This window comes from Schistocerca gregaria, chromosome 2 (assembly GCF_023897955.1).
Source record: "Schistocerca gregaria isolate iqSchGreg1 chromosome 2, iqSchGreg1.2, whole genome shotgun sequence".
Lineage (NCBI taxonomy): Eukaryota > Metazoa > Arthropoda > Insecta > Orthoptera > Acrididae > Schistocerca > Schistocerca gregaria.
This window is the reverse complement of record NC_064921.1, coordinates 182,571,399-182,591,096: the sequence shown is the minus strand read 5'-3', so window position 1 is coordinate 182,591,096 and position 19,698 is coordinate 182,571,399. Positions and strand designations below refer to the sequence as shown.

General features: G+C 40.8%; 1 protein-coding gene across 1 annotated transcript in view; it reads right to left on the bottom strand.

Annotated features, from left to right (window-relative positions):
- Window positions 1–16,531, bottom strand: part of LOC126335613 (sodium-coupled monocarboxylate transporter 1-like) — a 108,008-nt gene extending 91,477 nt beyond the window's left edge. Inside the window, exon 1 of the mRNA XM_049999066.1 lies at window positions 16,406–16,531. The gene's annotated coding sequence lies outside the window, so the exon portion shown is untranslated. The remainder of the gene's footprint in view (window positions 1–16,405) is intronic.
- Window positions 16,532–19,698: the final 3,167 nt, after the last annotated feature.

The window sequence follows — 19,698 nt, the reverse complement described above, 5'->3', positions numbered from 1 at the left end:
GCCAACACCGCGGTTCCTGGTGTGTCCGCTGTGCCGTGCGTGTGATCGTTGCTTGTACAGCACTCTCGCAGTGTCCGAAGCAAGTATAGTGTGTCTGACACACCGGTGTCAATGTGTTCTTTTTTCCATTTCCAGGAGTGTTTTTTAAACAATAGATCTCTTCTTACTATAATGTCTGTAGCTTTCTGTCCACATCATGTTTTGATATGTTAGTGTGGTCATACCCGAGAAAAAAGTTCACATTATCTAACTTTCTTAACTTCTGTTTTGGATTTGGAGGTATGTGAATTACATTCGTTTTCTACCTTCCCAGGCGGATACCATCCTCATTGCATATCAACTTCCGTTTAGTCTCACACGAATTGTCATCTACAAAGAAAATTTGATCTAGAGTAAAGTTACAAATATAAGTGTTTTGCTTAAAATTTTTGCCATTTCAGTATGACATTGTGGACATTTGAATTAAAAAGAGTAGATGATACAAGGCACTCTTGAATAATTACATATGTTATTTCAGATTTAGCTATTCTATTTAAATTATTAATGTATGTTCTGTCATACATTATTTGATTTATTATCAAATATAGCGAAAGGCCCAAAAAACTGAAACACTTTCTTTATGTACCTTGTAAAAATGCTTTATTAATTTCAATAAAAATTTTGCTATATTGACTGTAACCAAGAGCGTTTCACCACAATAGTGAAATCTTCATGCCTTGCTGCATTTATTACAGTTTTGTGAGCGAAACCTAAAGACAGGCGTATAAAATAGAATATCTAATCTGGAGATGTGATATAATATTTAGTAATAGAAAAAACAATCAAGCAACGAATCACTTTACTGAGTACAGTTAGTGTTGCGAAACTTATTTCGGTGTTTAGAATATTCAGGAACATAACGAAAAGAGCAGCGACACCCTGGTGTCTACAGAATCTTAACTCACAGAATTTGTGCCATCATATTTCCAGAGAAAATAAACGAGCAATGATAACTCCAGAAACGTGGTGAAACCTTTTTGGGCTACAAAATGTGTCCCTTTAATTATATTAGAGAGAGATACGATCACTGAGCGTAAAAATAAAAAAAATATATCTAATTTTGGGCGTTTGAACTCTTTTTGTTAAGCATAATGGCTAAATTAATTTGTTTCTTATAAACACAAAGATTATCTCAATAGCGGGCAGCACATTTTAAATGTTAACAATTATTATTATTTTAGTTCTTATTGTTATCTGTGTGCCTACTTTTTTTTTTTTTTTTTTGCGCTTCTCCATGCTTGTATTGACAGATTTTTCATTAGGGTACACTGTCTCTTCGTTTCTTGTTTTAATGCAAGTGTGTGTTACACAAAGTCTTATAAGTATCTCTACATATTTTTTTACTTCGTAAGAAATATATATTATTTACGAGGGGTGTTTGAAAAGTCCGTGCAAAAATAAAAACTACTTACATGTTTGGGGTAAACCTTTTTTTATTTTTCGACATAGTCTCCTTTTAGACTTACACATTTCGTCCGGTGCTGTTCTAATTTGTTGATCCCATTCGAATAATAGGAATTTTCCAAGTCTGCAAAATAGCTATTAGTTGCTGCAATCACCTCCTCGTTGGAATAAAATCTATGTCCTGCCAGTCATGCAAAAGGACTTTTTTGCCGTCCAATCGCCGGCGTCTTTCTTGCAGCTCGGTTTCCAAACGGTCCAATAACGATGAATAATATTCACCTGTAATAGTTTTACCCTATTCCAGATAGTCGATGTGGATTATCCCTTGCGAATCCCAAAAGACAGTCGCCATAAGCTTTCCATTCAAAGAAATGGTCTTTTTGGGTGCAGATTCTCCCTTGGTAACCCATTGTTTAGATTGTAGTAGATTGTTTTCAGGAGTAGTGTAATTGTCAAAAGTTTTTTGGTCCTATCTACTTACTCTTTGAGTTCCTGAGTAGAGTGGATATAGTATCAGTCAGACAGTATCATCGCATAGCAGTACGTGTTCACAGTCCTGTAGAGTTTAATGGAAGAATATTTTCTGGAGTCCATACACTTCGGGTAGTGATATCTTTAGGGTGCACTACAGTGCCTCATTTTGAAGGCAGACTAAGGCAGCGCTTTGTCTGTAGGTAACTGGAACGTTTCCATGCCACTGGAAGAGTAAAGGGTTCTCTGTAAACAAGGTCTGCGTGAGATGCACTCAGACCTTCTTTATCCGCCGTACACCCATCCCCAAGAACCTACCGGAAGGCATCTGTACATTACTCTCCACGGCACATGAGATCTCTTTTTAAGGTGTACTGCCATCATTCTACGAGAAAATTACTTTGTGGGTGGTAAACTGTTGTTGGATAGCGCTGGACACCACATACAGGACAGAGTTCAGTGAAAAGAGCTAACTCGAATTGTCTGCTTTGATCTGTTCTTATTACGGCAGGGAAACTCAACGGTAAATCCCTTGCTGTTAAATGTTTTTGCAGCTGTTTCAACAAGGCTGTCTGAAACTTCTGTAGCCGCAAGGCTGTAAGTTACTCTGTCCATTGCTTATATAATATGTAGTTATCCATTTGAATCAGGGAGTGGCCCAGCGAGATCTAAATGGACGTGCTGAAAACGGCACCATGAAACGGTGTAATGGTCGAGTCATGGTTGAACATACAACCTATTTGGGAACGCTGGCAGGCAGGGAGTGTTTACGTTCAAGATTGACAACTTTTCTTGACTTTTGGCCGTACGAAACTGTCAGTGACAAGCTCCAATGTTGACCGATTGCTGGGGTGGGAAAGTACGTGCACCTTATTGAAAAGGGATCGCCTCAAGGTGCATGGTGCTGGTGGACGATGGCGGTTTTCGGGGAATGAGATAGTAATTCTCACGCTTTAAATGCACAATAACATTGTGTTGTTATGCAAAAGTCCCCAAAGCTGTGCGTCCTCTTTTTGCCGGTTGCAAATTCACCGAAAGACATACGTATTGAAAGAACATTTATCTTCGAAATGAAATCATATACAATATGGTCCATTCCATTCATATGTCGCATGTGTTGTTAATTCTGTGATGAAGTCCAAATTGCAGAAGCACTGAGATCAACAGTATTTTGCCAGATTTTTAATAGAATCAGCTACGGAGTGGCCGTCTTTGTAGAATGTCAAATGTCTGCACTCATTGTTATCTTCAAAGTACCATGTTGCTTCACTTACCGCCAGCAGTTCTTTATCAGACAACAATTTGGCGTAAGTCATGAAAGGTCTGGGGTCGTGGTGGATGACATATTAGTCAGTGAGCTGAGGTGTAGGCTGAATGCCAAACCAAATTACCGAGGAAGATAACTTGCGACTATCTCAGCTTACGTTTAATCATCGTTGATGATGATGACACGTTTGTGTAAAGTGTCGAGGACTGGGTTAAGGAGCTAGTCGTGTTCTGTCTGGAAGTACAGAAAACCAAAACTCTTTCTAGTTAGTGCAATAGAAGGGAATTTAAAAAGAGCGCTGTCTGTACATCTTTTCCATGTTCATATTTCATTTTTAATATTCTGTGGAATACGAAGACATTCACGCTGTCTAGCAAGGGTGATCAGAGCTGTGTTTGGAATATAACGAGGGTACACAGGAATATGTAGGAATGAACTTGAACAATCCAGCTCCAACTCTTTAGGCCCTGCTAAATAACGATCAAAGTCCTGAATATTTGTGACAGGGTGACTATCCGATTTTGTGCGTGATTTGAGTGCCCAGTAGTCGCGACATAGTCTAAAGTTACCATCCTCCTAAGGTACAGGCTGACTGTGTGTGGCCCAAGGACAACTGGACTAATGATTTTAGCTTGCAATAAATACCTTGCAGAGTGTATCACGAGCCAGTCTACCCGGTTTTTGTGAGATTGACTGACCCAGTGTGTTGTTTGTATCATGAACTGTACCATTACTGATAGCACACTGTTTTAACTGCACACAGAAATGAAATGTAGCGGAGAAAATACGCACAGTAGGTGCACAACCACCAGAGGAGCCATGCACAGGACTAATATGTACAGGTGCTGATGAAGCTGTTGTGCGCTGCTCCGGTGGTGTGTGTTTGCTGCAGTCTGACTCGTGTCTGCTGACTCGTTCGTGAAGATAGAAATGGAATGAGGCAGCTCCTGTGTAAGCTGCACCAGGTATGAACAGGCGGTAGCGAACTTGTGTACTGACGAGAGCAGTTTGTCACGTACTCCAAGGTTCTCGTTGCATAAGGGCAGCATTTCCTATTATATATTACTGTATAGCTTTAGTACATTGTAATCGGACTGGAACAGCGCGACCACTGCAGGTTCGAGTCCTGCCTCGGTCATGGATGTGTGTGATGTCTTTAGGTTAGTTAAGTTTAAATAGTTCTACGTTCTAGGGGACTGATGACCTCAGAAGTTAAGTCCCATAGTGCTCAGAGCCATTTTAACCATTGTAATTGTAGCAGCAACGACAGGTAGTCTTTAAGTGTCTGTTGATAGTGTTCACATGTGAACGAATTGGGTGGTTTGTGAGCTGAGGTCCGTATTCATTGGATTCATAACGGACAGTGAAGGGCCGATAAATCCAGTGGCAGAACGTCAGCTGCTGTAATGCAAGGAAGTCAAACGTGACAGATTGGGGGAAAAGTGAAAATGCCTTAGAATGTCAGCTCCCAGTACTGGATCACTTAAATCAGTCATGAAATCGGTGATGAAACATTTCGAAGAGAATTTGTCTTCCAAACCGAAGTCGAAGGTTTGAGATGTGATTCCATACATTATGATGTATGAACCGTTCGTCACACAGAGTTGGAAGGCAGATAAAAGTTTTCTTGCCAGTGGTCTGACACCTGGAATGATTCTCACATCCACCCCTGCTTCACTGAGAAAATAGTGATTGGATATGTGATCCAGGAAGCAGGGCCTGTCCTACAGTGACGGTGTACAACGCAATTGACCCACTTGTCGAAGTAATAAACGAATTGAGTTGTAGGTACTATCGCTCTTCCCGTTTGGGTAGTCACAGGATGCCTTTCAGTTGAGCTTTATCGCCAAAATGTTTGGGAAACCATCAGAGGTGCGGTCATTTAGCCAGTGGGTCGAGTGTTGTTGCCTGTCAGGAGTCTGTTTCGGCCGGATGAAGGTGGACGCCAAAGTGGGTAGAAGTGATGTCAACATCGGAGTTGTCCTCAAGCTTCTCGGTACTGTCCGAACACTTCCTGCCCCGAGACACGGCCTGTAACCTGGATAAGGCGCAGCTGATCGTTGTTGTCTGGTGAATTTAATGAATTCTCGATAATGGAATGCTGCAAGAAGTCTGTATGCTGAAGTTAATCTTCCCTACAATGGTTAATTTCATGAGAAACCACTGCTAAGTGAATACACTCCAAAGGGTCCACAAAGTGTGATCTGGAATGAGTAGTGTGTCCATTAAATGTCGGAGCCGTCTCCAGAGTTGGTAAGGCGTTTTTGTGCCTAAATGTTCGTCGTAGATAACTTGCCGTAGTTGCTTTTATGGTGTTTGGGCGGGAAGTTGTATTGACAGCAATCTTCAACGCTTCCTACATGTTGATGGCCGTGACTGACAATAAGACATCACTAATAAGGTCTGCGTGTTCACTGAGTTGACAAGGTATAAAACGGCTGTGCATTCACGGAGCATTCATTTTTACTCAGATAATCTATGTCACAAGGGCTCCGAGGAGATTATGATCGCGCTACGGTCGTTAACAAACATTGAACACAGAATGGTAGTTAGAGCTAGAAGCAGGGGACATTTCTTTTCGGAAATCATTAGGGAATTCCGTATTCCGAGATCCACATTGTCAAGAGCGTGTCGAGAACATCAAATTTCTGGCATTATCTCTGACCATGGAAATGCAGTGGCAGACGGCCTTCACTTAACGACCGACTGAACGGCTTTTGTGCACAGTTGTCAGTGCTAACAGACAAGTGACACTGCGCGAAACAAGCGCTGGAATCAAAAATGGTTTAAATGGCTCTAAGCACTATGGGACTTAACATCTGAGGTCATCAGTTCCGTAGACTTAGAACTACTTAAACCTAACTAAACTAAGTACATCACACAGAACCACGCCCGAGGCAGGATTCGAACCAGCGACCGTAACAGTCGCGCGGTTCCGGAATGAAGCTCCTAGAACCGCTCTGTCAAAACGGCAGGCCCACTGAAATCAATGTAGAACGTACGACGATCGTATCTATTAGGACAGTCCGGTGAAACCTGCCGTTAATTGGCTATCACAGAAGACGACCGATGCGAGTGCCTTTGCTGACAGTACAACGTCGCTTGAAGTTCCTCCCCTGATCCCCTGACCATATCGGTTGGAATCTAGACGACTGGAAAGCCGTAGCCTGGTCAGATTTCAGCTGGTAAGAGCTTATGATATGGTTCGAGTGTGACCCCGCGAATCATGGACCAAAATTATGAACAAGGCCCTTGGCGTGCTGTGGTGGCCCTATAATAGTGTGGTCTATGTTTATATTGAATGAACATGGGCCTCTAGTCCAACTGAAGCGATCTCTGTATGGAAAGTATTATTTCCGGCTGCTTGGAGTGCATTTGCATTTATGTACTTCATGTTTTCAAACACCGTTGTCACGGTGGCACAGTTGTTACCGATTGGTTTGAAGAACATTCTCGAAAATTCGAGTGAAGTGTTTTGCCACCCACATTGCGCGACGTGAATCCTATCTAACTTTTATGGAACGTAATCGAGAGGTCAGTTCACGCACAAAATTCGGCACCGGAAACGCTTTCGTAATTATGGACGGCTACAGAGGGAACATGACTCAATATTTGTACAGGAGACATCCAATGAATTGTTGAGTCCATGCCATGTCGAGTTGCTGCAATACGTCGGGTGAAAAGAGGTCGACAAAATATTGGAAGGTATTCTACAACTTTCACACTGCATTGATGTATGTGTAGTGAACGATGATTTTCGCTCGTCACAAACCACGTGTTGTATACCAAACACATAATCAATAAGTTCTGTACGGAAATAGCTCCGTTGTAACACAAAAGTCCTTCTCTCAGCAATTTCCAAGGTGGCCTACATCTCGGCACGGACTCCTCCAAGTTTCAACGGACTTCCGCATAAACTGACTGGTTGAAATATTGTTCCCAGAGTGCACGCAACAAATGGCAGACAAAATAGTTTCGAGATAGTGTGAGCACCGATTTGTGTGGTCTTATTTACGTATTTCATATGTATTATGTTAATGCGTATAATATTTTACACACTACGTGAAAACTTTAATAACACGATGTAATATTTAGCACTGTAACACGCGATAATTTGCACGCTTCTGTCGAAGGAGACACAATGGAAGGAAGATGTAATACTATCTAACCTAGAATATTAAACGCAAAAATCATTGACGGTAGTAAATCATTATCTTTAGTGTTCTTATGCACAAGTAATATTCCTTTTTAATAAAAGAATTAAATTTACAGATTTTCGTAAGTTTAGATTAAGTAAATATATTTTCTTTCTTTTGTATCAGAAGCTCAGCTACTTGAAGACTTTGAGAGACCTCTACAGTTCCATGGAGATATCTCAGAGCTCGAAGTTATACCCGGTGAGCAATGAAGCCATTGTTTGAACACCACTAATAAAAAGTGACAGTGACTCACGCGGCTTTGCTTTAGATACGTGACTGATAAATGTTGTATACAGAATCCCAGAATTTATCCCCTTTGGCAACACTCAGATGTGTCTGAGTCATTTCCACTAGCACCAGCATTTGAAGAAACCATTCGGCAAGGGAAAGACTGTGATTAAAAAACATATTTTCTTAAAGTGAGGGTTTTCCGAAATTCCCGTTACAAGTTTCTAGGACTAGTGGAGGGGAGACAGCACATAATATTTTGAAAAGTAATCAGTGTCTAGAGATTCACCAGATCAGTACAACAAATATTTGGAAACATGTTAGTACAGCGACAACTTTTAAAAGTAACTGTTTGGGAGTGATCGAGTACGTCACTTGTTTTACAATACCAGTCATTAATAAAAATCGAAAGTACTAGTGCTCTGGTTCACGGGTTCTCTTCACGACGATTCAGTACGGCCTCTTCCGCCTCGGATGTTCGGTATCTCATTAAGGCACTCCAGTAATGCCTGCTGGCGGCGGAGATGGCTCTTCCTCGAAGGCGTTGCTTAATTGTAGCGAAAAGGGTATTTGATGTTATCATACGTTGTGGATAACGATCTTGATAAAGGCGACGCCATACGGTAAGCTCATGCAGATGTACTCGTATTCTGCAAATGTTTACTCAAACATGTTGCTTTAACACTCATAGGCATTTGAATGAGTCTCAAACTACATCAGAGAGGTAGGATGTCAAGTGATATCAGCCAATCCGACGTAAGCACCTCCGACCATGACTACCCTTGTGCACACCTACCTAGCAAAAATGTCTTCAAATGGCTGTACACCGAAACGGTACGCTTCCAGACATGGATACCAATTCAAAGCGTTGTCTACTTAGCCCGCTCTACAAGTCCTAGAAGCTTATAACGGAAATTTCAAAATACACTGAATGTTCCTTATGCTGTTTTGTTGTTGCTGTCGTACTGTATAAATCGCCATCTTTTGCCCCTTTTGGGAAATCACTAAGTGACATCTTTTGATATCTCAACAGATGTGTCAGTTTTTGGCTATCCCAAACTAAATATGTATTGGCATATGGGAACTAACAGTGACTGTAGGGGCAGATTGAATGTCAAGGACGCATTAATTTGCAATAAGAAGAGCGCTAGCTGGCGATCTGAGATCGAAAGACAAGTATCGGTAAAATTGTCCTTTATTAAACACTGTCAGAGGTAGCTGTTTACCAAGTCTTAGTACACAGACGGCAAAACAATGATCGAGCAATACATTCATGGAAAGCACAATGAGTGTTGCGTCGAAAATTTCGTTTGCCACATCTACAGACGAATTACCTTTTGATTCCACCGTGTAACTGAAACATAACACTGTATTGGAGTTCCATGGTTTCTTGAACGTGTAGGTTCTATGATTTATATGAACCGATATTTAACTTCAGTTGAGCTACTAGACTATCTCCACTCAGACAGAAGCTGTCAGGGTACAAGAACAATTCAGTCTTCTTGAGTTCCAGGTCAGAACCACTTCCAGTCACATTCATAAATGAAAAAGGCAGGTCGGGGCTAAGTCGATCAATCCCTTCCTGGTGATGGACGAGTCGCCATTAGTAATTGGTATGACAAGAAATGAATTACTGTTGTCTCACATGCCGCTGGAAAATTTCCCCTGGGACAGTACAGGCATTGGTCAAAGCAAGATAGAGATTATGTCAATATCACAAGACATATTACTGTTGAAAAAATAATGACAATATGAGTGGGGTAGAATGTTGTATCGTGTCACTGCTGTGTGCTTACAAAGTGAACGAAAAAGAAAGTTGACAGTGTGATAGATACTGAATCTGCGTCATTTTGCTCGTGCTGTTGCGTGTAGCAAAGACTCTACTGCACTGAAGACATGAATGAAAAATGGATTACCTACGATTTAAAACTGAGAAATTAGAGCGTCTACTCCGTTCTGGAAATGTTTCATTTGCTGAAAACAACGAATCTGCGGAAGACAGCAAAGAAGTGGATAGAGTTTCCAGCTCCTTGAAAAGAAAAAGAAAGTTCCGGCACCAATTCCGAGAGGTCGTGACTTACGGAAAGATTCATCACTGTAGACGGCCTGCTAGTAAATATGTAAGAACGAGAGTTTTCTCCACAGAGTGCATACTGATTTGTGCCATCAGGAGAGAACAAATTAGTATCGATATTTTCGCTGAACTCGCTGTGAGAAATCCATGTACGTTTATATAAAGTATACTTAACATTTTCATACTGTAATTGTACATTTATATCAGGTTCTTTATCGAACTCGTCAAACTTATGTATTACAGAATAACGTAAACTCATTCTACAAGTGTCTGCTTGCGGTACTAAGGTGTCGTATATGACAGACGCTTTTCTCCACAAACCAATGAATGAAAAATTTAGGAAAGTGAAATATTTCCTTACTAATTTAGATCATAATATCAAATAAAACAGAATTTTTTAAGGAAATTAAATCTATCTGGTAATGGATCTGAGTAGTATCCGTTATTTTCTTGTCATAAGTCTCATTTATTATACAGTGGCGAACATTTAAAAAAATAGTGGACTGCTGACTCCTTCTCACTTGATCAAGGAACTTCTTTCATGCAATGTGGCGTAATTTTCGAATGTTACACTCGAGTCTCTTTAGTAGAGGGAGAACGGCAGTATGTGCGTTTGTGTGTGTGTGTGTGTGTGTGTGTGTGTGTGTGTGTGTGTGTAGAAAAATGTGTCTACCCAAGAAATTTGGATCAATAGATGCTTACTGAATCATTTCTCGGTTTTCAAAGAGATAGGAAGAAAATTGTGCTAAGGGGACTGGAGATGTTAAGTGGGTAAAGAGAAATAGTTTACTGATTTCATGAATTTATCTAAACTATTTTGAGTGATGAAATTACTCTCCATTTAGTGTTATCATCAGCCACTCAATGTTCACCGCTGTATAAATGCCTCCTCCAGACTTTAAAAATAGGTTTTCAGCTATATGTGTCTATACTAACCGCTCCTTCCTCTTTTATGACGTCATATATCCCCCTTCAATTAGATCGTCTTACTAACGTTTTCCCATCGCTTGTAATCCTACAAAGAGTATACTTGACACATCAACCATTCACTCGCCTGCCATCATAGTCTCCCTTCCTCCATTTTATTTGAAATATTCTTTTATTAATCACATCTTCTAGTCCTGTTTGCTACCTATCCAAACATGCTTCTTTCTGCTGCTTGTCGCCCAGTCATCAGCCACTAGACTAGATTGTTTTCGCACTACAAGTTCGTGTCTCACTGCCGTAAGGCGACACTTTAACCCTTGTTTAATCTCAGTTTACTCATTCACGAAAAAGCACCCACGGTCATTTTATTACTTTTGTTCATTTCTTCTCTCGTCCATACAATTGGTATCGTCAACTCCCCTAAATACGAAAGCTCGTCGATACATTGTATGACTTCATAGTTAATTTATAATAATTTATCTTCGAAAATTTTCGAAAATTGTTTTTGATCGTGACGTTGTAGATCTTCTGGACTATTTTCAGTCACTTGCTATCGTTGTAGTAGTTAATCTACACCAGAGGCCAGTGGCAGAATATTTCTACAAAAAACAACACCCGTTAGATGCGCTCTCAGCAGAGGAAAGCCCACAAAAAAATTTCGTATAGGATGGCTTTCACATCGTTCTGAACGAGTGAGTGTTACCTAGAAATTATTTGTAAGAGTAGCCTTAGAATAAAATTACATATTGAGGTGCTGTTAACCATTACATTTAACATGAAACATTTTCTTATGAATAAACAGACTTGATTAAGACAATCGATAACCACTAAATTTAAAATTATAAGGTCATCAAGTTCTGTTCACACTCGCAAGTAGCACTTGGCCAAATTAAAATATACAGGCTCTATGTGACAAACGTGAGTGATTATTTTCTGAATAAGATGACTGCAATGGCAATTAAACAGATTACGAACAAGCCGCCTAATTATTTTAATTTAAAATTCACTATTTGTTAACTGAGGTGAACAGTTAACATAGTAATAGAACGTTAATTTCTCACTATTCCCAGTATGTGACATGGAAGTGCAGCTTCGATTTATATCTTCTTCTGTGCACTAATTCATATCCTTCAGTATACTAACGTAAACTACAATAACTAATGCCGAACAAACCAGTCGAGACAAAGAAGTTAAGAATGACACAGCAAATTTGAAGATAATAAAAATGATTTCATTTTTTTCTAATCAGATCTTACATGACCCTTATGAACGCCATACAGTAGAGTTAATAGTAGTTTCACTGGACAGGGCTAATAGTCTGTTTCATAAATACATTTCTCTTCTGTCCCCTCTAAATATCAGTAACATATCAATGCAAATAGTATGAAACAATTTTAAAACCACTGGTCCCATATTTTAGATGAAACATAAAAGAAAATCTGTGGTAATGAGAGGATGTTTATTGTCAATTTCGTGTACATTAAGCTTGTAAAATAGTTTAGAGGAAATACAGAAAATCAATCGATATATTTTGACCACTGTGATATAAGTAACGAGACATTAGAATCATGTAAAAAAATGCAGGTTACCAAACGGTTTCATGATTGAAGAAGATGTTCGCACTTCGACATGGAAGGCTTATATAGATGATATCACGATATTAAAAATACAAAAGGTAAACAAAGAAAATCTGAATAAAAATTCAACTTCAAAACTAGAGGCAAAGTAAAAATGATTAAATATAGTTTTTTTTTTTTTTTTTTTTTTTTTTTTTTTTTTTTTTTTTTTTTGAATGGGGTCTCCAATAGGATCTGCGTGGATCACGATCACCACAATGATATTAATAACAGAGGGAGGGTCAACACAGGTCGTTGAAGTAGAAATCTTTGTTTTTATTGCAATTCGATTTCAGAAACTGCGTGAATATCGTAAGTGCTCGAATGAAAGCCCTGTGGACTAATAAATAACAGCAGTCAATCTGCAATATCTGCATACTTCAATGAAGAGGACTCGTCAAACAGAACTGACAATAAATATATTTCTATAAATATTTATGCTAATTGCAAAGCACATAGCTCTAAACCATCCCAAATCGAAGCAAGTAAACACGAAAAGCTATGTCACTTGTTCAATGAACATTAAGGTTCCCCAAAAATTGGTACACCATTGTTCTCTAATCGTAGGTTTTCATCTGCTGTCGACGAGCGTTAAACCCAAAAGAAAATCTTGCTTCACATAAAAAGTATGAGATAGAACAGAGATCACGTTGCCACATCAAAATTGGCAACGCGAATTACTACTGTAGACATTAGCGAGGGCTCACTGCAGTCTGCAACGTAGTAACGACGGCGCTCCTAAACACCACGCCTCCCCTGTCAGGATAGCAGCGCCATCACTATGTGGTCAAAGTACTTTGGAACTAGCGAGAGCTCTGCCCCAGTTGGAGACGGCAGCAGCAGCAAACATCATCGCATAGGAGAGTGTCACTTAATGATTCTGATGGGATGTACTTATTAATATTGAATATAGTTGCTCAGGAGAACTGTTGTTGATTACTGCATCAAGTATGCTTTGCTAGTCAGTGACCGTTGTAATTTATCCGTAAATACTGTGGCAAAGTAGTGTATGAAAGTGAAGAAAATCTTTTTTTATTTGTATAAAAAAGTGAACCAATATTTCACATGTTCTAGTTTGGCTAGTCTTCCCCAGAGCAGTCAAAGAACGAAGAGATGTCTATGAATGAGAGCACTTTTGCCTAGTCATAACAAAAAGTGTCCAAAACAATAGCTGAGCCGATGTACACTGTTTCCATAAATTTCGAAAAATTTCATAGGCAAAAAAACTCACACAAATTTTGACATGTCACAGTAAATGAGAATATGTGCCATCCTAAGTTTTGTAGGACTTACATGTTTATCAGTCGCGTGATACTTGACATAGCTTTTAAAGTTTTAATTTCTAGCACCTATAAGCTATCTAATAACCGAAGGAACATTCATCGGTATATACGATGCGATGACAACAGCCATGCGATGGCGATATTCACATATACAGATTGCGTTAGCATCCTCTACACACGGTATAAAAGGCCAGTGCAACGGCAGAGCTGATATTTGTACTCAAGCGATCCGTGTCAAAAGGTTTCCAATGTGCTGTGTCCGCACAATGGGACATAACAGACTTTGAACGAGGAATGGCACTTAGAGCTGTAAGCATAGGAGAGGTCATTTCTGAAACCGTTAGGAAATTCAGTATTCCGCGATGCAAAGGGTCTAGAATGTGCCGAGAATTCCAAACTTCAGGCATTACCTCTCACCGTGGACAACGCAGTAGCCCACCACCTTTACTAAGCGACTGATAGCAGAGGCATTTGCGTAGCGTTGTCGTTGCTAACAGACAAGTGGCACTGCGTTAAGTAACAGCAGAAATGTGTTACGTACAACGGTCTTGTCCGTTAGGACATTGAGGGAAAATTTCCCATTGACGGGCTACGGTAGCAGTCAACGCACGCGAGAGCCTTTGTTAAGGCCACGACACCACTTGTCCGTGGCCTGGTCAGATGAGTCACGATTTCAGTTGGTAAGAGCTGATGGTAGGGTTTGGATGTGGCACAGATTCCACGAAGCCAGGGACCGATGTTGGCAACAAGGCACGGTGCAAGCTGGTGGTGGCTCTGTAATGTGTCAGTTGTGTTTACATGGAATGTACTGACTCCTCTGGTCCCACTGAACCAATCACTGACTGGAAATGTTACGTCCGGCTACTTGGAGACCATGTGCAGCTACTCATGCAATTTATGTTCCCAGAGAATGATGACATGTCACTGGTCCACAGTTATTGGCGACTTGTTTCGAGAACACTGTGCACAACTCGAGTGAATGATTTGGTTATCTAGATGCATCGACTCGAATCCCATCGCTCATTTGTGGGACATAATCGAGAGGTCAGTTTGGGCACAAAATCCTGTACCGGCCACACTTTTGCATTTAAGGACGTCTATAGAGGCAACATGACTAAGTGTTTCTGCAGGGAGCTTCCTGCGACTAGTTAAGCCCATGCCATGTCGAGTTGCTGTACTATACTGGGGAAACGAGGTCCGGTACGATATTATGATGTATCAAGTGCCTTTTGTCACCTTATTCTATATTTATTTGATCGACTTGAAAAGAGATGTATAGCCAATATTGACCAATTATGGTTTCTAAAAGACGGTGTTATCGAATAGAATACCCTGCTTCAAGAGTGTGTGATCAATTGCCAAAAGTTATCTGACAAGAGAAATACATAGTTACTACAAGCAGTACTGGAGGAAAGTCCTCGACTCAATGTTTCATCAGATTCTGACAACTTTATGTTTGATTGTTGGACCCCAATTCTCGTGGCGACGGGCCATAGTGTAGGATATCAAGCTTTGTTGAGGGACGTCAGCCATTGTTGAATAGACGAACTGCAGTAGGGAATGGGGTGGGAGGGGGGGGCCTGTCAAGTTGATGAACAGATTCAACTCTGGGCGATATTGTTAGTGATTTCTGGTAGAATTCCTCCTGCTCGCAGAATATGGTGACAAATTTTGACAACATGTAGAGCCAAGCATTGCTATGGACTTCCTAAATGTGACTGCATCACCACTCCATCTATCATATTTCCTTTTCGTATATTATAGAGAGAGTAATATCGTAGAATTATGAGTTCACTCTTACAGAGTGGAATGTGTGTAAAGTGTGTGTTGCTTATTACAAGCGTAAATATTTAAGTTGTCACGTTCACCTGTGAAGCAGACCGGAAATCAGTTAAAGAACTTTCTTTTCACCGACTTGTCTCACTTTACCTTATAAATAGACGGAGGATGTGAGCTTCTTTGGAAAGGACCTGAATTCATTGGTGTACTGGGTAGTATACGTAAATGCTTATAATGGATAACGTCCGAAGTTCAATGATGCTCTTTGTGGATTATGTAGTTGTATACAGAGAAGTCGTAACACTTGAAAACTCCTTTGAAATACTAGAAGAACTACAGTACATCGACCCTTGATGTAGCTATTAGTAGTTGACCATCAACATAAACGAATGTAATACATTGTGCCTGAAACGGCAGAGGTAACCATATTTTGTGATTACACGCTTACAGAATACTGCAGTCGAAAGGTTATATTTAATCCTGGTGTCAGCATCCTGCTTGCTAAAATTTCCTAACTCAAATTCGCATAACATTATCAGCCCTAGCTCCTGGTATAACTCAATCCCCTCGGTGACCGAATGTGATGGAGCTGTGCTTACGACTCTGGACACTATATAGGGCATCAAATCTCTCTGACCATCCTGATTTATTTTTTACACAGGGCACCATATGGACACCAGTTTGAGGGTCGTGTTGATTTGATTTCCCTAAATTACTTATGCAAATGCACAGCCGAAGTCCTTCCCTATTCTTCTCCAAATCCAAGCTTGTGCTCCGTCTCTAATGATCTCGTCGACACATGAAAGCTAGTACCTAATCTTCCGTTGTATTTATCCACGATGTTTCCTTGACAACGTCGTGGACGACGTGTTCTTCTGTCCTTATTTCATTGAGTGTAGTCTCAGTCCTTAGTGGTTTTCACAGCTTCTATATCTCAAATAAAGCTAGCTCTGTAGTGATTAGTGACCTTAGAGCACACTTAACATTTAGATTCCTCAAAAGAAAACAAAAAGGAAATGAAATATAAAAGTTTAAAAACTTCCGTTTTTTTTTATTTCAGCCTCTTTTCGCCCGCAGAAAAGCAAATGTAAATAGACAGTTGCTGCATTTCAGCTTACCGTGGTTAAACACTTGTTCTGTGATACTGTAAACAGTTATCTTCTGCACTCTTGAGTTTCCTGTTTGTTTAGCGCTTTGTCACTGTTTTCTTAACACAAAAGCGGTTCACCTGCTGCTACTGCTGCTGGTGCCTTCTCCAAAGCTACTGGATCAGCAGAGGTGCTCCCGCTACCTAAGTAGCCGCTCAACTTGGGTCGGCGTTATCTAATACTGACGTAAGAACACGTGTCACGATTCACTTCACATTGTCCTGCCACATCATTCCCCGTTTGCTTACGTACATACGGTTGCGTAAGGAGACAATGGAGTATTACACTACGTCATACCTGAATGACGGAAAGCTATGCATGGCCAAATTATCTATTTTCATGAGGAGTCCCAACACAGAGACCATGAAGTTTAACTTGAAATCCTACAGCAAACACTTATGACTTAGCGTACATTATTTACGAACATGTGTACAGCCGCGTGCTATCCTTGCCACAGAAAAAACTGGTCTGTGAATTTAGAAGCTACGTCTCCCGCTCCTTGAGTACGGATCTGATACTAGATCGCAAGTATAAGTAGTCCCGGTATTTCACTAAAAAGCGTCGCATTAGGTTTTATACATCGGCAAACCTCATTATCGAAACAGTAGCATCATAAAGGATATCAAACAGTGTACATTCACATATTTAGCGATACAGTGTAGCAGGAAGAGTACATGATTATGTACGTAGATGTTTTGGGAGTATATTGGGTGCGAATTTTGATACACGTAATGGCGACCACCGGCAGTAACAGTGGCTCTAATGAGACAGGTGGGAGAGTCAAACTAAGCTTGAATAACAGGCACGAGTATCTCATTGCATGCAGCTTCATCTCTACGCCAAGTCTCATCAGTCTCAGTGGCTGTAGAGTATCTGTCCCTCGACATTCCATGAACCGATGCAGATGAGAAATCTCGACCACGCCGTCGAACACCCTCTGTGTTGAGGTAATTAGGACATCACTGAAAACATGTGGTCCTCCGTTGTCTTGTTAAAACATAACGTGACGGAGCCCTCGAAGATATAAGACGGCAGCTGGTTTTAACATGTAAGAAATATAATGGCTGCAGTTCAAATTAACAGCTGTATGAAACACAGGTGACCGTATTGTGTACCTCATGCCGCTTGTATTCATCACGCCAGGTGAAGGGGCCATACGACGACAGTGAATGTAATCTGGAAACGTTCATTCTCTTCGGATCTCTCACAAACGGAAACATTTTCTCTCTCTCTTTCCCTCTCTCTGTGCTGCTTCAAGTGAAGCCGTAACAATACTCCAGATACCGTCCTACTGTCCGAGTAGGGATCTGTCATGCTGCAAAGTAGCCAACTATGTCATGGCTACAACCTCCCACGGCCAAGTGAACAGTAAATTTGTCCTCCCGGACGATAACTGAGTGGGACCATTGAAATCCTGTATAGTTGTGAGAATGGCCCTCCTGAATCCAGAGGCACTATATTCACTTAGCAGTCGGGTGACCCAAACCAGCAACATCGCGGAATGAGAAGCCTTAATCTGAGAGATCACCATCCTGCCCCTGTCGAATTCCGATATGTACTGGTTGAAGTTTCTCATTCTTATATAAGGCATGAGACGAAACAAAAAAATGTCCACAGCTTGTGGGCTAATGGCTGGCGTAGCTACCTCTGGATCATGGGGACCTGGGTTCGATTCCCGGCCGAGTTGGGGATTTTCTCTGTCCGGGGACTGGGTGTTTGTGTTGTCCTCATCATTCCATCATCAGCCATGAAAAGTGGCGATATTGGGCTGTGTTCCTATTGGGAAAGTGTTCCGGCGCTGATGACCGTGCAGTTGAGCGCCCCACAAACCAAACATAATCATCATCATCGAAACAAATTTCATATGCGATTTCGGATAACCACTACATATTCTTTCCTTAACCACAAAATGTAAATGACGTTACTCGTAGCTATTTTGAGCAGTTGAGCTGGAATACTGATCATCTAGATATCCAGACATGTGGTACGCTTGATGCCAATTTGTCGTTTGTCGCACGCCGCCTTCACGATGCTACCTTTTTAATGGCCCCTATTGTATTTAATCTTGTGGCAATACACCGGTTCGACGACACGCTGTTTGTCGTAATGGTATACGGAGCAATCGACGCATATAGGAGGGTTGGAATTTTAACAGTATCTCTAAACTGGTCCTAGGTTGTGTTCCAAAAATGAACAGCATAGAGACCGAAGTAATGGTACTTACTGCAGGACCTGACCATCATTTTGCAGAACAATGCTGAAGCAGGTACAGTGCAAGCTGCTACTGATTTGTTTGACTGACGCTTCTGCTAAGTGATATACCACCTACTGCACTCTCCTGAATTAAGCCCTCATGAGTTCAATTCGATTTCTACACTGAAGGAAACATTTCAAGGAATTCGCTTCGGAAGTGCTACAAATTCGTCAGGCAATAGACCGTGGCGCTCGAACTGTCAACACAACTGGCACTGCTAAGAGTATCCTACGACTTCCACATCGCTGGCGAGGGGTTATACACAGTGCTGGTGACTAGTCTGAAGATCAGTAAAACTTTGAAATACGTATCTATTTTGTACGAACTGTAAATAAATATATGCAACTACTAAAGTTTCAACCCTCATATACAGCGATCAGATGCAGTGAAAAGACGTCTCGGATGGTCTCACCGAGTATTGAAGGCGCTCCATTGACGTAAAACTTGGAAATTTGTGGTAGGTTCATATGGGACCAAACTACTGTCATCGGTCCATAGAGTTACACACTGCTTAAACTAACTTACGCTAAGGACTACACAGACACACATGCCCGAGGGAGGACTCGAACCTCCGACGTGGCAAGGCGAGTCAGATCGCATGACAATCCCACGCGGCTCCATTGACATCTTTTTGTGCCTAAACTTGTGTAATTTGTAACCAGGGAGCTATTTAAAACCCTTATTCATGATCACAAAACAATAAATTTTGTAATCCACCTCCGTGCCATGATTCTTCGCTGGGAAGACAATAATCTCTACACAAACTCTGGACATCAGAAGAAGATAAACAGTATTTTCGATTATTACTGACTATAGTCTACTCTAGATACTCCTTCAACACGGAGACCTACAAATAGTTACTTATTCCGCCGTTTGCCGTGTACTATGTAGTTTATTACTAAAAACTACAATCAAATGACAACTGGTAGTTTCCTTCACGAGTGAAATACAATCCAAAATTCTTTCGATGCCTTTATACTCGACATTACCAGTGCAGGAAACGTGACAC